Source organism: Callithrix jacchus, chromosome 15 (assembly GCF_049354715.1).
Source record: "Callithrix jacchus isolate 240 chromosome 15, calJac240_pri, whole genome shotgun sequence".
Lineage (NCBI taxonomy): Eukaryota > Metazoa > Chordata > Mammalia > Primates > Cebidae > Callithrix > Callithrix jacchus.
The window spans coordinates 101,646,889-101,661,923 of NC_133516.1; the positions used below are offsets into that span (position 1 = coordinate 101,646,889).

The 15,035-nt window shown below is 35.2% G+C and overlaps 1 protein-coding gene across 7 annotated transcripts in view; it reads right to left on the minus strand.

Moving 5' to 3' along the window:
* LOC144579619 (uncharacterized) overlaps positions 1-15,035 on the minus strand; it is a 634,762-nt gene that overhangs the window by 216,648 nt on the left and 403,079 nt on the right. Inside the window, exon 5 of one of the 7 annotated variants that reach the window (XR_013527735.1) lies at positions 379-9,451. The exons of the other annotated variants lie outside the window; for them this stretch is intronic. The gene's annotated coding sequence lies outside the window, so the exon portion shown is untranslated. Of the gene's footprint in view, positions 1-378; positions 9,452-15,035 lie in introns of those variants that run through there. 7 annotated transcript variants of the gene reach the window in all.

Genomic DNA, 15,035 nt, shown 5'->3' on the forward strand with positions numbered 1-15,035 from the left:
TGACCAAACTTTTAAGAGGTTATTGGAAAAAAAAGTACAAAAAAATTTTACTAAGATATTTATGGCAACACATTCATAAAGAAGAAATGAATGATATAAATGTCCCCAAGAGCCATTTAGTTAAATAAATAACGACAAATGTATAAAATGGAATTTTATGCCAACAAAAAGCCTTTTGTAAACTAATATTTGATGACATGTTGATATATTAAAAAGATCATTTGTTGAAAAATGCACAAGAGATCAAAAATTAATTAAAAACCTTAAATTTACATGTGCATATGTTGGCATATATATATATATATATACATATATATATTAATCTATTGATTAATCTCTTTTATATATATAAGAAATATAGTCACTAAACATTTGAAAGAATACATATATATGAGATTAATCAATAGATTTTTAAAGACCTTCAAGGAAGCAGAATTATAGGTGATATATTCTCTTTGTACTTTGTGCACTTATATTCTTTTGTAAAATAAAATATAAAGATGAGGTATAATCAATTTGAAATCCACAGACATTCACTCACTGTTGCAGGCAAAAAAAGATGAAATTTTTATGATTTTTATTGGCTGAACTATTACTAGCTATGGTTAGCAATATATGTATCACAAGTCTTATATCTCCATTCCAGAAATCTGACATATTCAATACATCTGACTGCATTTTTTCAGTGGAAGAAATAGAATTGAGTTAAGAAACAAAGGCCAGTGAAGTTCTAATCCTAACCCAAAGTTAATTCATAGATTAGAGCAAAAAAATTTCTTCTACATACATCTAATTTAAGCCCTTGGATGACCAAAAAAACTTTGGTAAACATGTTACTGAACATACTATGCGGGAATTCTCTCTCCAATTTTCTTACACCATCCACACCACCACTTTCACAAGGGAGGGCAGACTATTAGACACAAGCTACTGCACTACAAGTAAAGGTTGAAATAAAGCATATCCAAAGCTCTCTGTTTCTACCTGTCCTCATTTGCTTATGAGAATGAAAAACAACTGAAGTGCCTTTGGTTAAACATTTCTCAAATTTTGTTTTATGCAGCCCAGGGTCATACACATTTATAATAACCAGCTGTCCTTAATTCCCTCCTTCCTTTTATACTTCCTAAATAAGTTAGTCCCCAAATCCATTTGATGGGTCAGAGTAAGGTAGATAGATGCCCATGTGGCATTATGTGTCTTATGTGTATGTGAGTTGAAAGTTTGGGGAAACAAGAGTGACTTGGTGTCAGAGCCTGATGGAACTAAGAAGAATTTCAATGCAGAGGACTGGCAGCTGTGATAGGAAATCTATTACATCATGGAGGAATGAAAATAAGTACCTAAACTAAAGTTAATAGGAAAGGATGGAAATAAAAATTAACTGATGATAGTAGATTGGTATTGGTATTTGTATTGGTATTGGTATAAATTTGTGGTTTTCAATGTATGTGTATATAGATAAATAAATAGAGAGATGCATGTAGGTGGTACGTGTGTATGTATGTATATATATATACACACACATATATACATATATATATACACACATATATACGTATATACATACACACAAAGAAGTGTATATATATATATACACATACACATAGAAGTGTATATATATATACACACACATATACATATGAATATGTATACACATATACATACATATGCATACCCTAGATTGTCCACTGAGAGGACATGTGAGTGATGACACTCAATAGCTTCAAGCACTCCCAGAGCCCAGATCTTGGTTTCTAAATAGCATTTTTGATTAAAAAACTTGGCTTTCAGGGATGACTCAGGAAAAATACAAGGTAGTCTTTTAACATTTTATTTGTCACTGCATTAGTCCATTTTTACACTGTTATAAAGATACTACCCAAGACTGGCTAATTTATAAACAAAGGAGGCTTAATTGGCCCACAGTTCTGCATTGCTAGGGAGGCCTCAGAAAACTTACAATTAGGGCAGAAGGGGAAGCAAACCCCTTCCTCACAAGGCTTCAGGAAAGGGGTGAGCAAGAGCAGGGGAAAATGCCTTATAAAACCATCAGGTTTCATGAAAACTCACCATCCTGAGAATTCACTATCACGAGAACAGCATGAGGAAAACCATCGCCATGATCCAGTCACCTCCCTCTCTTAACACGTGGAGATTATAGGTCCCTCCCTTGACACATGGAGATTATAATCCAACATGAGATTCTGGTGGCAACACAAAGCCAACCATATCAGTCATAAAGTAAGGAAGTGTTCAAAGACTAAAAAGGACACCAAAACAAAACAAAACATTAAAGGACTCCCACTCGTCAAATATGAAACTATTTGAGCATGAAATGAAGATTGTCACTGATAATAAACCATTAAGTAAAACACAAATCTCTGGCTTTATATAAATCTTATATAAATGGATATATAAGGAAGAAGACAAATAGTTATTTTAGAGCAGAATTAAAAATTATTAGCATAGAAAAATGCAGTTAGAAAATCATCACTGGCACTTACCATCATACTAACAATCAAATAAGAAACAGCAATGAAATAACTGGTGAGTTCCACTCCTATTCAACATAGTATTGGAAATTCTGGCCAGGGCAATGAGGCAAGAGGAAGAAATAAAGTGTATTCAAATAGGAAGAGAGGAAGCCAAATTATCTCTGTTTGTAGATGATATGATTGTATATTTAGAAAAACCCATCGTCTCAGCCCCAAAATTCCTTAAGCTGATAAGCAACTTCAGCAGAGTCACAGGATACAAAATCGACATGCAAAAATCACAAGCATTTTTATGCACCAAAAATAGAAAAAGAGAGCCAAATGGTGAGTGAACTCCCATTTACAATTGCAATAAGAAGAATAAAACACCTAGGAATAAACCTTATAAGGGATGTGAAGGACCTTTTCAAGGAGAACTACAAACCACTTATTTCTCAAAGAAATAAGAGAGGACACAAACAACTGGAAAAACATTTCATGCTCGTGAATAAGAAGAATCAATATTGTGAAAGTGGCCATACTGCCCAAAGTAATTTATTGATTCAGTGTTATTCCCATCAAGCTACCACTGACTTTCTTCACAGAATTAAAAATAACTACTTCAAATTTCATATGGAACCAGAAAAGGGCCCATATACCCAAGACAATCGTAAGCAAAAAGAACAAAGCGAAAGGCAGTATGCTACCTGATGTCAACTATTCTACAAGGCTACAGTAACCAAAACAGCATGTATAGATCTGTTAAACGGCATGTTTTGGTACCAAAACCAATGGAACAGAACAGAGCCCTCAGAAATAACATCACATATCTACAGCCATCTGATCTTTGACAAAGCTGACAAAAACAAGCAATAGAGAAAGGATCCCCTATTTAATAAATAGTGTTGGGAAAACTGGCTAGCCACATACAGAAAACTGAAACTGGACCCCTCCTTACATCTTATACAAAAATTAACTCCAGATGAATTAAAGATTTAAACCTAAAACCATAAAAACCCTAGAAGAAAACTTAGGCAATACCATTCAGGGCATAGGTATGGATGGACAAAGACTTCATAACTAAAAAACAGTAAGCGATAGCAATAAAAGCCAAAATTGACAAATGGGATCTAATTAAACTAAAGTTTCTATACAGCAAAAGAAACTAACATCAGAGTGAACAGGCAACCTACAGAATGGGAGAAAATTTTGCAATTTATCCATCTGACAAAGGGCTAATATCCAGAATCTACAAGGAACTTAAACAAGTTTACAAGAAAAGCAAACTCAATCAAAAAATGGGCAATTAAAGAAAATTAAAATTATTTACCACCTGAGAAGATGCAATGAGAATACAGGGTCACTTCTGTGGTATTAATGTCTAAAATATATACCTTGAATTTAATTATAAAGCAACATGGGACAAATAAAAACAGAGCAACATTATATAAAATATTTGGCCTTTAATCTTCAAAAAATGTTAAATTGTTGAAAGTCAAAAAATAAAAACTGAGGAACTAATCCAGATTTAATGGGACCCCAAAAAATGACAACTAAATGCAAAGCACGAATTTGGATTAATTTATTTTCTTTTAAAATAGGCAATTCATAACACTTAAATCGGGTCAGTGGAGGTAGTAGCAGCCTATCAATGTTAATTTTCTGATTTTATGTTTGATTATAATTTTATAGAGGAATGCTCTATTTTGTAGAAAAATGTATATTACTTACTTTGGATAATAGGGATTAATATTGGCCATACATACTAAAATGATTCAGAAAAAAAGTTATTTCAACTGGCTTGCAAATATTTTGTAAGTTTTAAATTATTTCAAAATAGAAAATGTATTAGCCTGTTGTCTCTTTTCTTTCCCTTTCCTCACTCTATTACTAGAACAGAGGCAGGTAACTCTCCCCAGTTACTAATGGAAACGTCCTTCCTGAGTTACCCATTCACAAAGAAAAACAGCAGATGTGAATAGCATAAAGGTGATCTTGGAAACTGAAGATAACAGAATTTTTGACCGTCATTTGGCTGCAACCCTTTAATGATAATGTTTGCACCCTAATCTTGTTGCCAAAACTGTCAAGAACTGTGAAGGGTCTAAGAGTTTACCTGACTTGTAAGCTAGCGTGCCAGCCTGCTATATTTTCATGGAAACTGTGAGAAGACATAAAATTCATGGGTCAGAGATGAATAAAAATGTATGACTCATATCACTAACAGTAGCCAAAGTATCAGTGTTTTTATGCAAGTCCCAGGGCCCCAATTCCCACAGAGTGATGCAAAGAGATAGAGAAATAATACCTGCACATGCAATGGGTTGAGTAACATCAGAGAAACCCTGAGCTTAGGAAGCCTAAATTGTTAATAATGTATATTAAGTATGACTGCTCTTTGCTCTGGAGGGAGGCTAAACTGTTCACTAAATGCACTTAAAAAGAAGTCCAGAATAAAAGGCAGTGTTGCCTTCCTTATAAGATGGGGGGGAGAAAACATAAGAAATCCATTAAGAATTATTTCCCAATAATAATGTAATATTTATTCTGGTTGCTTTTATTACTGACTTTTAGCAGATTAATTATAATATGCGTTGTAGTACTTTTGTTCATCTTCCTGTGCTTGAATGTTATTGAGCTTCTTGGATCTGTGGGGTTTATAGTTTGAATCAATTTGAAAACAAATTGGTCTTTCTGTATCAATTATTTCTTCTGTCTCTCTCCTCTCTCTTTTCTCATTTGGAGACTCCAATTACACATATACTTGACCACTTGACATTATCTATCATGGACATTTTGTGTGCGCGCGCGCGTGCGCGCGTGTGTGTGTGTGTGTGTGTGTGTCTTCTTTTATGTCTGCATTTTATTCTGAAAAGCCTTTATTATTATGTCTTTAAATCCACCAGTTTATTCTTGTGTAGTGTCTGATCTAATGTTAACCCCCAAAGGTATATTTTTAAAAATCTCCAATACTAAATTTTTCATCTCCAGAAGTTTATTTGAAATTTTTATTTTATATCTGACACATTTCTATTTAACATTTTCAATCATTCCACTGAATTCTTGAACAAATGACACATGACTTTAATAACTATGTAAATATCTTTGCTGCTAATCTCACATCTATATAAGTCCTGGATTGGTTTTGATTGACTAATTTGTCTTCTAATTCTAGGTCATATTTTCCTGCTTTTTTGCATGCTTTTAGTTTTGACTGAATAACAAACATTGTGAGTTTTATCTTGTTGGGTGCTGTGTGCTTTAATATTCTTATATACATTCTATCACTGTTTTGGAACATGATTAAGTTACTTGGACGTTTTCTTACTCCTCCTAGATTTGTTTTTAAGCTTTTCTGTCCTTGCTGAGACAAGATTCTTCTTACACTACCTGATACCCTGTGACTTGTGAAGTTTTTCCATGCAAGCTTTGAGGTATAGGATCAAAGTCACTCTTTCTTGTAATTATGTGGATGATTCTTTCCCCTCATATGCTTGTGCTAATCAGCATTCACACTAATTCGTTAATGAGACCCTCTGCAGGTATTGAGAGTTCCATCTCTGTGAGGTTCTCTTAGTACCGTGCTGACACTCTGCCTGAGAATTATGACTGCCTTGTTCTCTCCTGACCTCCAGCTTTATTACAACTCGGGAAAACGGTTGGACTTTGCCTGGATTGCTTCTCTCTGTGTCACAGCCTGGAAACGTTCTCCAGGGATTTAGCTAAGAAAGTTGTAGGGCCCGCTTCATTTGGTTCCTACCACATGTAGATGACTGTCCTTCATTGCATGATGTTCAACATCTTTAAAATTACCTTTCATGTATTTTGTTTTTCAAATTGTTTCCTACAGATGGGCAACACTGATCTCAGTCAATTTTTGGTCATAAGTGAAGTCATTAGCTACTTTGTTTTTTAATATGCATGATATAGTTCTCTTTATATTAACTTAGGTTTAGGTTCTATCAGCATTCAATTGCAATTTCTGGTGGCTAGAAACCAAGTCTTTCTGAATTTACAGTATGTATATATGTATAAGCTTTGATAAGGGAGCAAAAAGGCCGTATACACATGACCTAATAATATATATGAGAGATTAAAATCCCCAAATCTTAGAAAAACAATAAGCTATTAAGAGCAGCTATTCCAATTCCTGTGTTTGAAAACCTGACCCTGGAAAAATGAAAGAAGTTGGCCTATAGCCACTTACTTGGTTATATAGTATGAAACTAGGACCTAGGTCTTGTTCCTACAGATCAACCACACCTAATTACTCAAAATTTATAGGAATCAATTTAGAAACGAATGGCCTAAAACTTTAGTTCTACTTATGTTGAAGGTTAAGTTATGTCTTCATCCTTTGGTTTCTGTAGTTTTCTGCACACCTACCATTCTGCCAACTATTTAAGCCTTCAATGAATTGATAAGCATATGTTTACAAAACCCAAATAAATAAATAAATGCTCAGTATTAGCAGGACAAAGTTTGGATGTTTTAGCTGCCGGCCAATGCTATAGTAAGGTTCAATTCTGGTAAGATGTTTGTCATCCATAGCGGAAAGTCAATTGAGAAAGCAAGCCTTACGATGATTATAGGGAAACTCCATAAATACAGTCGTATGCTTAACCACAGATTGATATTTTAGCCATTTTCAAATACACAATTTAATGTCCTGCTGGTATCATGGCAGCAGTTGAAGTCTCATTGAAGTATTTTAAATAACAATAAAAGCCAAATAGCAGTTTTATAGTGACGCTGCTGTCACAAGGTGTTCACTCAGGATTTTGCTGCCTCATCAAAGCTTAACTTTCTTTCTATTCTCAGCATTTGCTGGGAAAGGGTTCTTAATAAACAATTTAGGTAGCACAGTCCATAAGCTTATCCTCTTACACAGATACGACCACTCCTAGAGAAAGCTAACATGATTAACCTTTGCTGGCATCTGTAAAGCATTCTGGATTTCCAGACCATGTCACATTTGCCATTCATTTGTAGAGCATGACTTTTATGATATTTCTTTTTCTTTTTTTTTTGAGACGGAGTTTCCCTCTCGTTACCCAGGCTGGAGTGCAATGGCGCGATCTCGGCTCACCACAACCTCCGCCTCCTGGGTTCAGGCAATTCTGCCTCAGCCTCCTGAGTAGCTGGCATTACAGGCACACGCCACCATGCCCAGCCATTTTTTTGCATTTTTAGTAGAGACGGGGTTTCACCATGTTGACCTGGATGGTCTCGATCTCTTCACCTCGTGATCCATCCGCCTTGGCCTCCCAAAGTGCTGGGATTACAGGCTTGAGCCACCGCGCCCGTCCCTTTCATGATATTTCTTCCTCAGCAAATGAAATTTTAAAAATACAAAGCTTATATTCATATGATAACAAAAGTTTTCTATATTATTTCACCTATTCCTCAGGGGTATGCTATCATCTTCATTACCCTTTTTTGTTTTATTTTCACATCTATCTGCACTTTTCCTTGTTTCAAATAGCATCGAATAATATCTCACTCTCATAATTTTCTAGAAGATTAAACAAGAAAGTTTATATCAATGCATTAGCTAAACCTTTGCTTTAATTATAACAATGATATGACAATTTCCAAGCACTGAGTAACATGCCTCATGGTGTAATTGCCAAAAGAACTAATAAGAGATGAAACTGTTTTAACAGGAGTACATTTTCTTTTAAAAATGGGATATCCCATGTTCTGTGTGAGTTATGCCTGGATACCCTGCGTTCAGTTCTGAAAGTGACACAGAAAAATTAACAACTTGGAGTGAAGTCACAACATAGTAACCAGATCGTGACAGAATTAAAATTCAGCCACATGAAGATGGTTGAAGTTGGCGAATGGGGATGCGTGGCGTATTATTTAACAGTCATCTTCATGTATCTGAAACACTTTCATTAGAATTTACTACACATATGGGATTCTTCACGTCAAAATAGAAGAAAAGGTAGAAGTTATGAGGAGGCAGAGTCTTCTCAACAAGAGGTGAAAATTTTCAAAATGATCAAATCTATGAAAGTTGTATTCTAATAACACAAATGCCCATAGATGTGTCGAGAATGCTGTCAATTGGGTTCAAAGCTCTAACCGAGCAGTTTACTAAAGGATTTCTCAGCCTCTTCCAACTCTGCAAGCCTTTGACTTTCATTTGTCTTAAAGCTGGTTGATATTTACACAGGGAGAGACTCATTTGTGCCAGTACCACTTCCATATTAACCAAAAATTATGCTTGGAAAAATTGCTACAACGTTGATAACAAATTTGGAGGTTGTTGTGGATGTGTCCTGTACTGCTCCCAGCTATCTTTGAAAATTACCTTTAATAAAGTGATATTCTATGTCCAAGATCACTCCCCCATTCCCCGGGGACCTGCATCTAATCACAAATTGAATTAGGAGTATACACACCCATCCCCCTTATTTCACTCAGGAAAACTATAAAACATGGTTACAGCGTCAGAGTTCTTTGTGAAGTGGATTGAAGTCATACTCTGACTGTGCTGTGACCCACAATCACTAGTTCCCAAATTCTTCCTTCTCTCTACTCTAGAAATGTTGATCTTTGGAGCTTTTCCTCATAAAAATTTCTACACACTACTGTCCATCTGAGTTTGGTTCCAGAAAAAATTTGAGGTGGAGGTAAGAATTTGATTTTAAAGGTTCAATTACCTGCTCTCCTGGCAATAATGCGCTGGTAGATTTACAGTACAGGGTGTCCGTGTAAATGTAAAACATAGGATGAGGACATCTGGGATTAGCACAGTTGAGAATCTTCTTTTACCAAATTCTTCTAAAACCTCTGTGAGTGCTGGAATAGAGCTGAATGCTTCATCGTTTTTTTGCAGTCTTTTTACAACCCCCATAGGACAACTCTTGTCGCCTCAGAAATTTCCCTGCTTTCCTTCCTACCCACTATGGCAACAACTAGATGAATCACCACATAGCAAGGTCAAGGATGTCCCGAACTTCCTAAGAAAGGAAAAATAAATTACCATGAAAGAACGATAGCACCTATAAAATATGTAGGAGAAGGAGTCGGAAGACATTTACAACTGTATTCTGCAGATGTTCAGTGGGACATCTTCTGATGAAATCCAGACTGATAGACATCCAGCAGAATGTCCCATGGGTCCACTACACTGATAACATTGTACTAATCAAACCCAGTACGAAGCAAGTGGCAAGTGGGTTGGAGGCCTTGGGAAGACACACGCACTTTAGAGAGTGAGACGTGAATTCTGTAAAGCGTTAAGATACTCCCATATTAATACAATTTTTAGAGAACCAGTGGTTTATGGCATTCCAGAAAACACCTTCCAAAACAAGTAACAATTAGTGCATCCTGTCGCTTTCATCTCAAAGAAGGAAGCACCGTCGCTTCTAGGCCACATTCGGGAAGATTTCTCTGGCTATTATACAGAATGACATTAGTAACTGTAACGTTTTAGTAGCATACGGTGCAGGAAAAGGCTTTTTAGCAATCCAGGTTTCCAGACTTTGGTATAAGTGACACTAAGCTTGGGTAATTTAACCTGACAGATATTTTGGTCTTAGGTACATCTGTGATAGAAAAAGACATTATGGAAGTTTTATCTAATGCTTAATGGAAAATTATAATGTAGCCTGCTGTAGCTCTAGAGCAAGGCCATGGTGTCTGCAAAGTGGAACTAAACTTAAATTTCATATAACAGTTCCTGATGTGATACTGACTCTGCTAGAGATGCATTATAAGATGACAAATGAATGCGGCTGGAAATGATCGACTGAAGCTGTGTTCTGCCAACCACACCACTGCTTGAGAGCTTACAGCAAAGCAAGGGTAGAAGCAGAGACGCTGGCTAGGAGGCTATTATAGCAGTTCAGGGGGTAAAACTGGTGGTAGGAAGTGCGCAGATTCTGGATATAACTTGAAGATACAAAGCTGACAAAGCATGCTGGTGGACTGGATGTGTGGTGTGATGGAAGCAGAAGAACCAGGATGAGAAGATTTGGGGCTTGAGTGAAAGGGAGAAAAATGATTGGCCATGTCCTGAAATATCAAAGAATGTGATAAGAGATTTACAAAGGACCAGGCAAATGGTGGAATGAAAGCTCTTCATGGCTGTTTTAGACAGGCTAAATTTGAGACACATATTAGACATTCAAGTTGAAATGTCAGATAAGCAGCTGATAAACCGGTGTAGAGGAAGGGGATAGGTCCGAGCTGGAGAAATGAAGTTGGTAATTATTAGCCTATAGATGATATTTAAAGCCCGAGTCTGTATGAGATCACCAAGGGAGGATGCATAGCTAGAAAAAAATTCAATGACTGGGTGTTAAAACATGTCTCACATTTAGAGGTCAGGGAGTTGAAGGGGAGCCAGCACCAGAGCCAAGAGAACAAAGTCAAGAGGAAGAAAGAAGACCAAGACAGAATGTTTTATCCTGAAACAAGTCAAGAAAGTTAGGAAAGAATGATTAACTAAGTGTAAGAGGCTGCTAAGAAAGATGACCCTATGTCATTTTTTTGTTTCTTCAAATTTGCTTTACTTTGGCATTTTTCATTTCAGCTTTTTCTTATTAGGACCCATTTTTCCCCATTTCATCAGTTTTGCATCCTTGCTCCCTCTTGTATTCCTCCTTAGCTGTTGTGCTAGTGCTTCAAATACAGTAGGGTTTGACAGCTCATGTCCTGTGAAGTAGAAGCGCTTTCCTTCTAGTTTGTAAACACAAGCATAATACGTATCACAATTTGGACTTTGACCTTGTATTTCCTCCAAAGAATTCACAGTTCTTTTTAGACATTACCTCATTAATCCTAAGATATAAGTACACAGACATTAACATTTATTTGGGAGCACATGTGAAGAATTAATTGCCTTAAATAGGCCATGTAGAATATGTAAACTGAATAAAATAAATTTATCTGTAGACAAAGTGATATGTTTTACATAAGCTCCTATATGTAATTATTCATAGAAGTCACACAGAATGGCTAATTGAAATACCAATCCAGATGACTCAGACAGAAAAAGATTTAGAATGTTGTGCCTGATTTAAATAGGCACAGCATAACACCAACATAATCATCACCATCTTCATCAGGATTGTCTATGAGAAAACCCACTCAGTGTCAGCACTGTGCTAATCACTTAAAATTATTATTTGTATGATAAGAGCCACTCTATTAAACCAGTGACAGAATTGTCTGCTTTAAGATAAGGGGTTCCAGGCTCAGAGAGTGTAAGAAACTTGCCAAAGATCACATAGATAAAAGTAACCATATAACCTAATAATAATGATGCCTAAATGTTGCTTTTAAAGGAATAGCTAAGATTGTTGGAGGTAATATAGTGAAAGTTGAAATGAGAAATCTGGATAATAGTTAAAGCGTATGAAACAGACCAAATATTCACAATTAAAAGTTAGTTCTTTGGAAAAATTAATAAAAATAAATATCAATCAAAATTAAGCAAGGTAATAAAATAGATAAAAAAGTCTATATTTCTATCTGTCTAAGCTATAAACAAAAAGAAAAATTGGAGAGCTAGAATAGAAACTTACAGACTAACCTCATTTATTAAAATAGATTCAAAAGTGTAACACAATAAAAATGCTAACACACATGATTAAATATGCACATTTGAATTAATCCCTTTAATTGATAATGCTTGAGTTGATTCTGCCTTGTTTTCCTATTACTAAGAAAATTCTTTCCACCTGCCCCTCCTAAGTATTATTTTGTTATTCACTGCTTATGCTTTTTGTTTTGTTTATTATTCCCTTGTTCAAGGCAATTCTGTAAACTTCATTTCTACAGGAAATGTTAAACTACAGCATAATTGTGAGCAAGAAAGTGACTTACTACACTGGACCTTTACCAGGATCGTTCTGTCCTTGGCATGCAGAATGTATTCCAAGGGAAGAAGACATACTGGAAAACCAGTTAGAACGCGTCCATGAGATGGACAGTGTGTGCGATGACCAAGGTAAGTTAAATGCTGCAGATGTAACTGTTTAGTTAAACTAAAACTTTCTTCCATCGTGAAGATACTTCTAAAGGATCTACAGAAATAACGCCAAGATTAGAGAAATTTATTATGTTAACTTTTTGAATGCTACTAGCAATATCAATTGTGTTTACAGTTACTTGGTAAAATTACCATGTGAATACAGACACTTCTACAAGTATAAAAATATTGAATCAATTTTTTATATGGGTTTAATAATGGTTAATTGTAAAATGTAATGTGGAAAAAAGCACATAACACCATTTTTTTATATTTATATAAATATAAATAAAATATAAGAACATAAATTTAAAGTTAGTAAATACTTAGTTATTTTAATTAAATAAAATTTAAAGAAAGTAGAAATCTCACATAAGTAAAACCAAACCATTTCACTAAAAAACATTAAGAAAACTTACTAAGGTCAGATAAGCAGTCTTTTGATAAATAATTTTCTTTAAAAGTAGGTATTTGTGCTAGTAATAGCATAAACAAATGAGATTTTTATGTATAAAATTGTTTCATTTATTTATAAATAAATTTCATATTATAGTTTGAAAAATTAAACTGAAGTATTAATATTACAAAAGTTATTCATGTATGTTTTAAGTAAATATCTAAGCGATATATATTTTTGACGTTGAATGCTTTTGTTTTGATGACTGCCATTGTTATTAATAACTTTGGTTAGCTTGTGGAACTAAAGGTGACTCAAGTCTTGTATGCTGTGTGGAACACAGGGGTAAAAAATGTGGGCTTTAGAGTCAGATAAGGCCACGATCAAATCCCAGTAGGGTCATTAATTAGCTTAATGGCCTTGGGTAATGTTATAGGTTGAAATTTGTCCCCAAAAAGATATGTTGAAGTCTTAACATCTGGCATGTTGAAATGTGGCCTTATTTGAAAATTCGGGTTTTACAGATGTGAGTAAATTATCATGAAGTCATTAGGGTGGTCCCTAATCCAGTAAGGCCTTATAAGATGAGAAGAAATAACAGACACAAATGTACAGAGAGGAGAATGCCATGTGATGACAGAGGCAGAGACATGAATAATGTGTCTACAAGCCAAGGAATGTCAAAGACTGCTAGCAACACCAGAAGCTAATGTGAAAAAACAATTCTCCCTAGAACTTCCAGAAAGAGCATGGGCCTGCGGACACCTTGATTTCAGAATTTTATTTAGCCTCCAGAACTGTGAGACAATAAATTTATTATTGTTTTAAGTCAGTCGGTTTGTGGTAATTTGTTATAGCAACTCTGTAACATTAATATAGGTAAGTAACCTAACTTATTCCCATTTCAGGATTTTCCCTCTTTAGAGAGACATAATAACTCCTGTTGAAAATTTAGAATCTCTGTAGTCTGAGTTTCCTCATCAGCAAAATAGGAATAATAATAATATCCTGTCACAATGTTGTAAGAATTAAATGAGAATTAATATGTGTAAAGCACTTCACCTGTACCTGAAACATAGAAAAGGTTTCCTAAGTATTTGTCAATTTATTATTAAATTTCATAACCCATGGAATATGCTTGACATAGTGCCAAAAACATGTAAGTTTTTGTTAAATATTATTATTCTGATTAACTAACAGTTATCTAAAATACTTACAAGGTGCCTCAAGCATAGCAAGCTTTTAATAAATGTATGCTATTATAAGTACTATTGAAAATAATTGATCCTTTAAGTTAGTTTAAGTTTCTATTGAAACTACAAAATTAATCCTCGAAATGCTAAAATGAATTGCTTCAAACTAGGTACTTCATGAGTTCTTCCTTCATGAGTTCTCAAGTCTGGATGTCCACTGGTTTAAATTTTAGAAAGTTAAAACTGTATAGCAATTTTACTTATTCTTAACGGAGGCGAAGACGGGAATGTCTCAACTACAATTCAAAGGAACACATTTCTCTAAAAATATTTATGAAAAGTGTATCAGTGCCAAGAATTGTGCTACCTTGGGGGAGGAAATAAAATAGGTATAATACTAGTCACTACTAAGCTTGTAGTGCACTGAAGAGATAGCTATCAAGATGAGGGTGAAATTTAAAAACAGTGAGTATCCTGCAGTGGTAACATAAGGTGCGTTCTGAACACATAGCAGGGGGAGCGAATTTCAAATGGGCGGTAGACGAGTATTACTAGAAGAGGAGATATACTGCTAAAACAAAAGAGTAAGAATAGATATCACAGAGATTAATGTCCTAAAATTACTGTAATTATACAAAAGATTGCCCTGCTTCCAGGTGGCTCATTCCTGTAATCCCAGTACTTTGGGAGGCTGAGGCGGGTGGATGATCTGAGGTTGGGAGTTTGAGACCAGCCTGGCCAACATGGTGAAAACCCATCTCTACTAAAAATACAAAAATTAGCCAAGCATGGTGACACGTGCCTGTAGTCCCATCTATTTGTGAGACTAAGGCAGGAGAATAGCTTGAACCTGGGAGGTGGAGGTTGCAGTGAGCCAAGATCGTGCCACTGCACTCCAGCCTTGGTGACAGCAAGATTTCATCTCAAATAAAAAAAAAAATTGCCCTGCTTTAGAAAATAAACATTAAAGTATT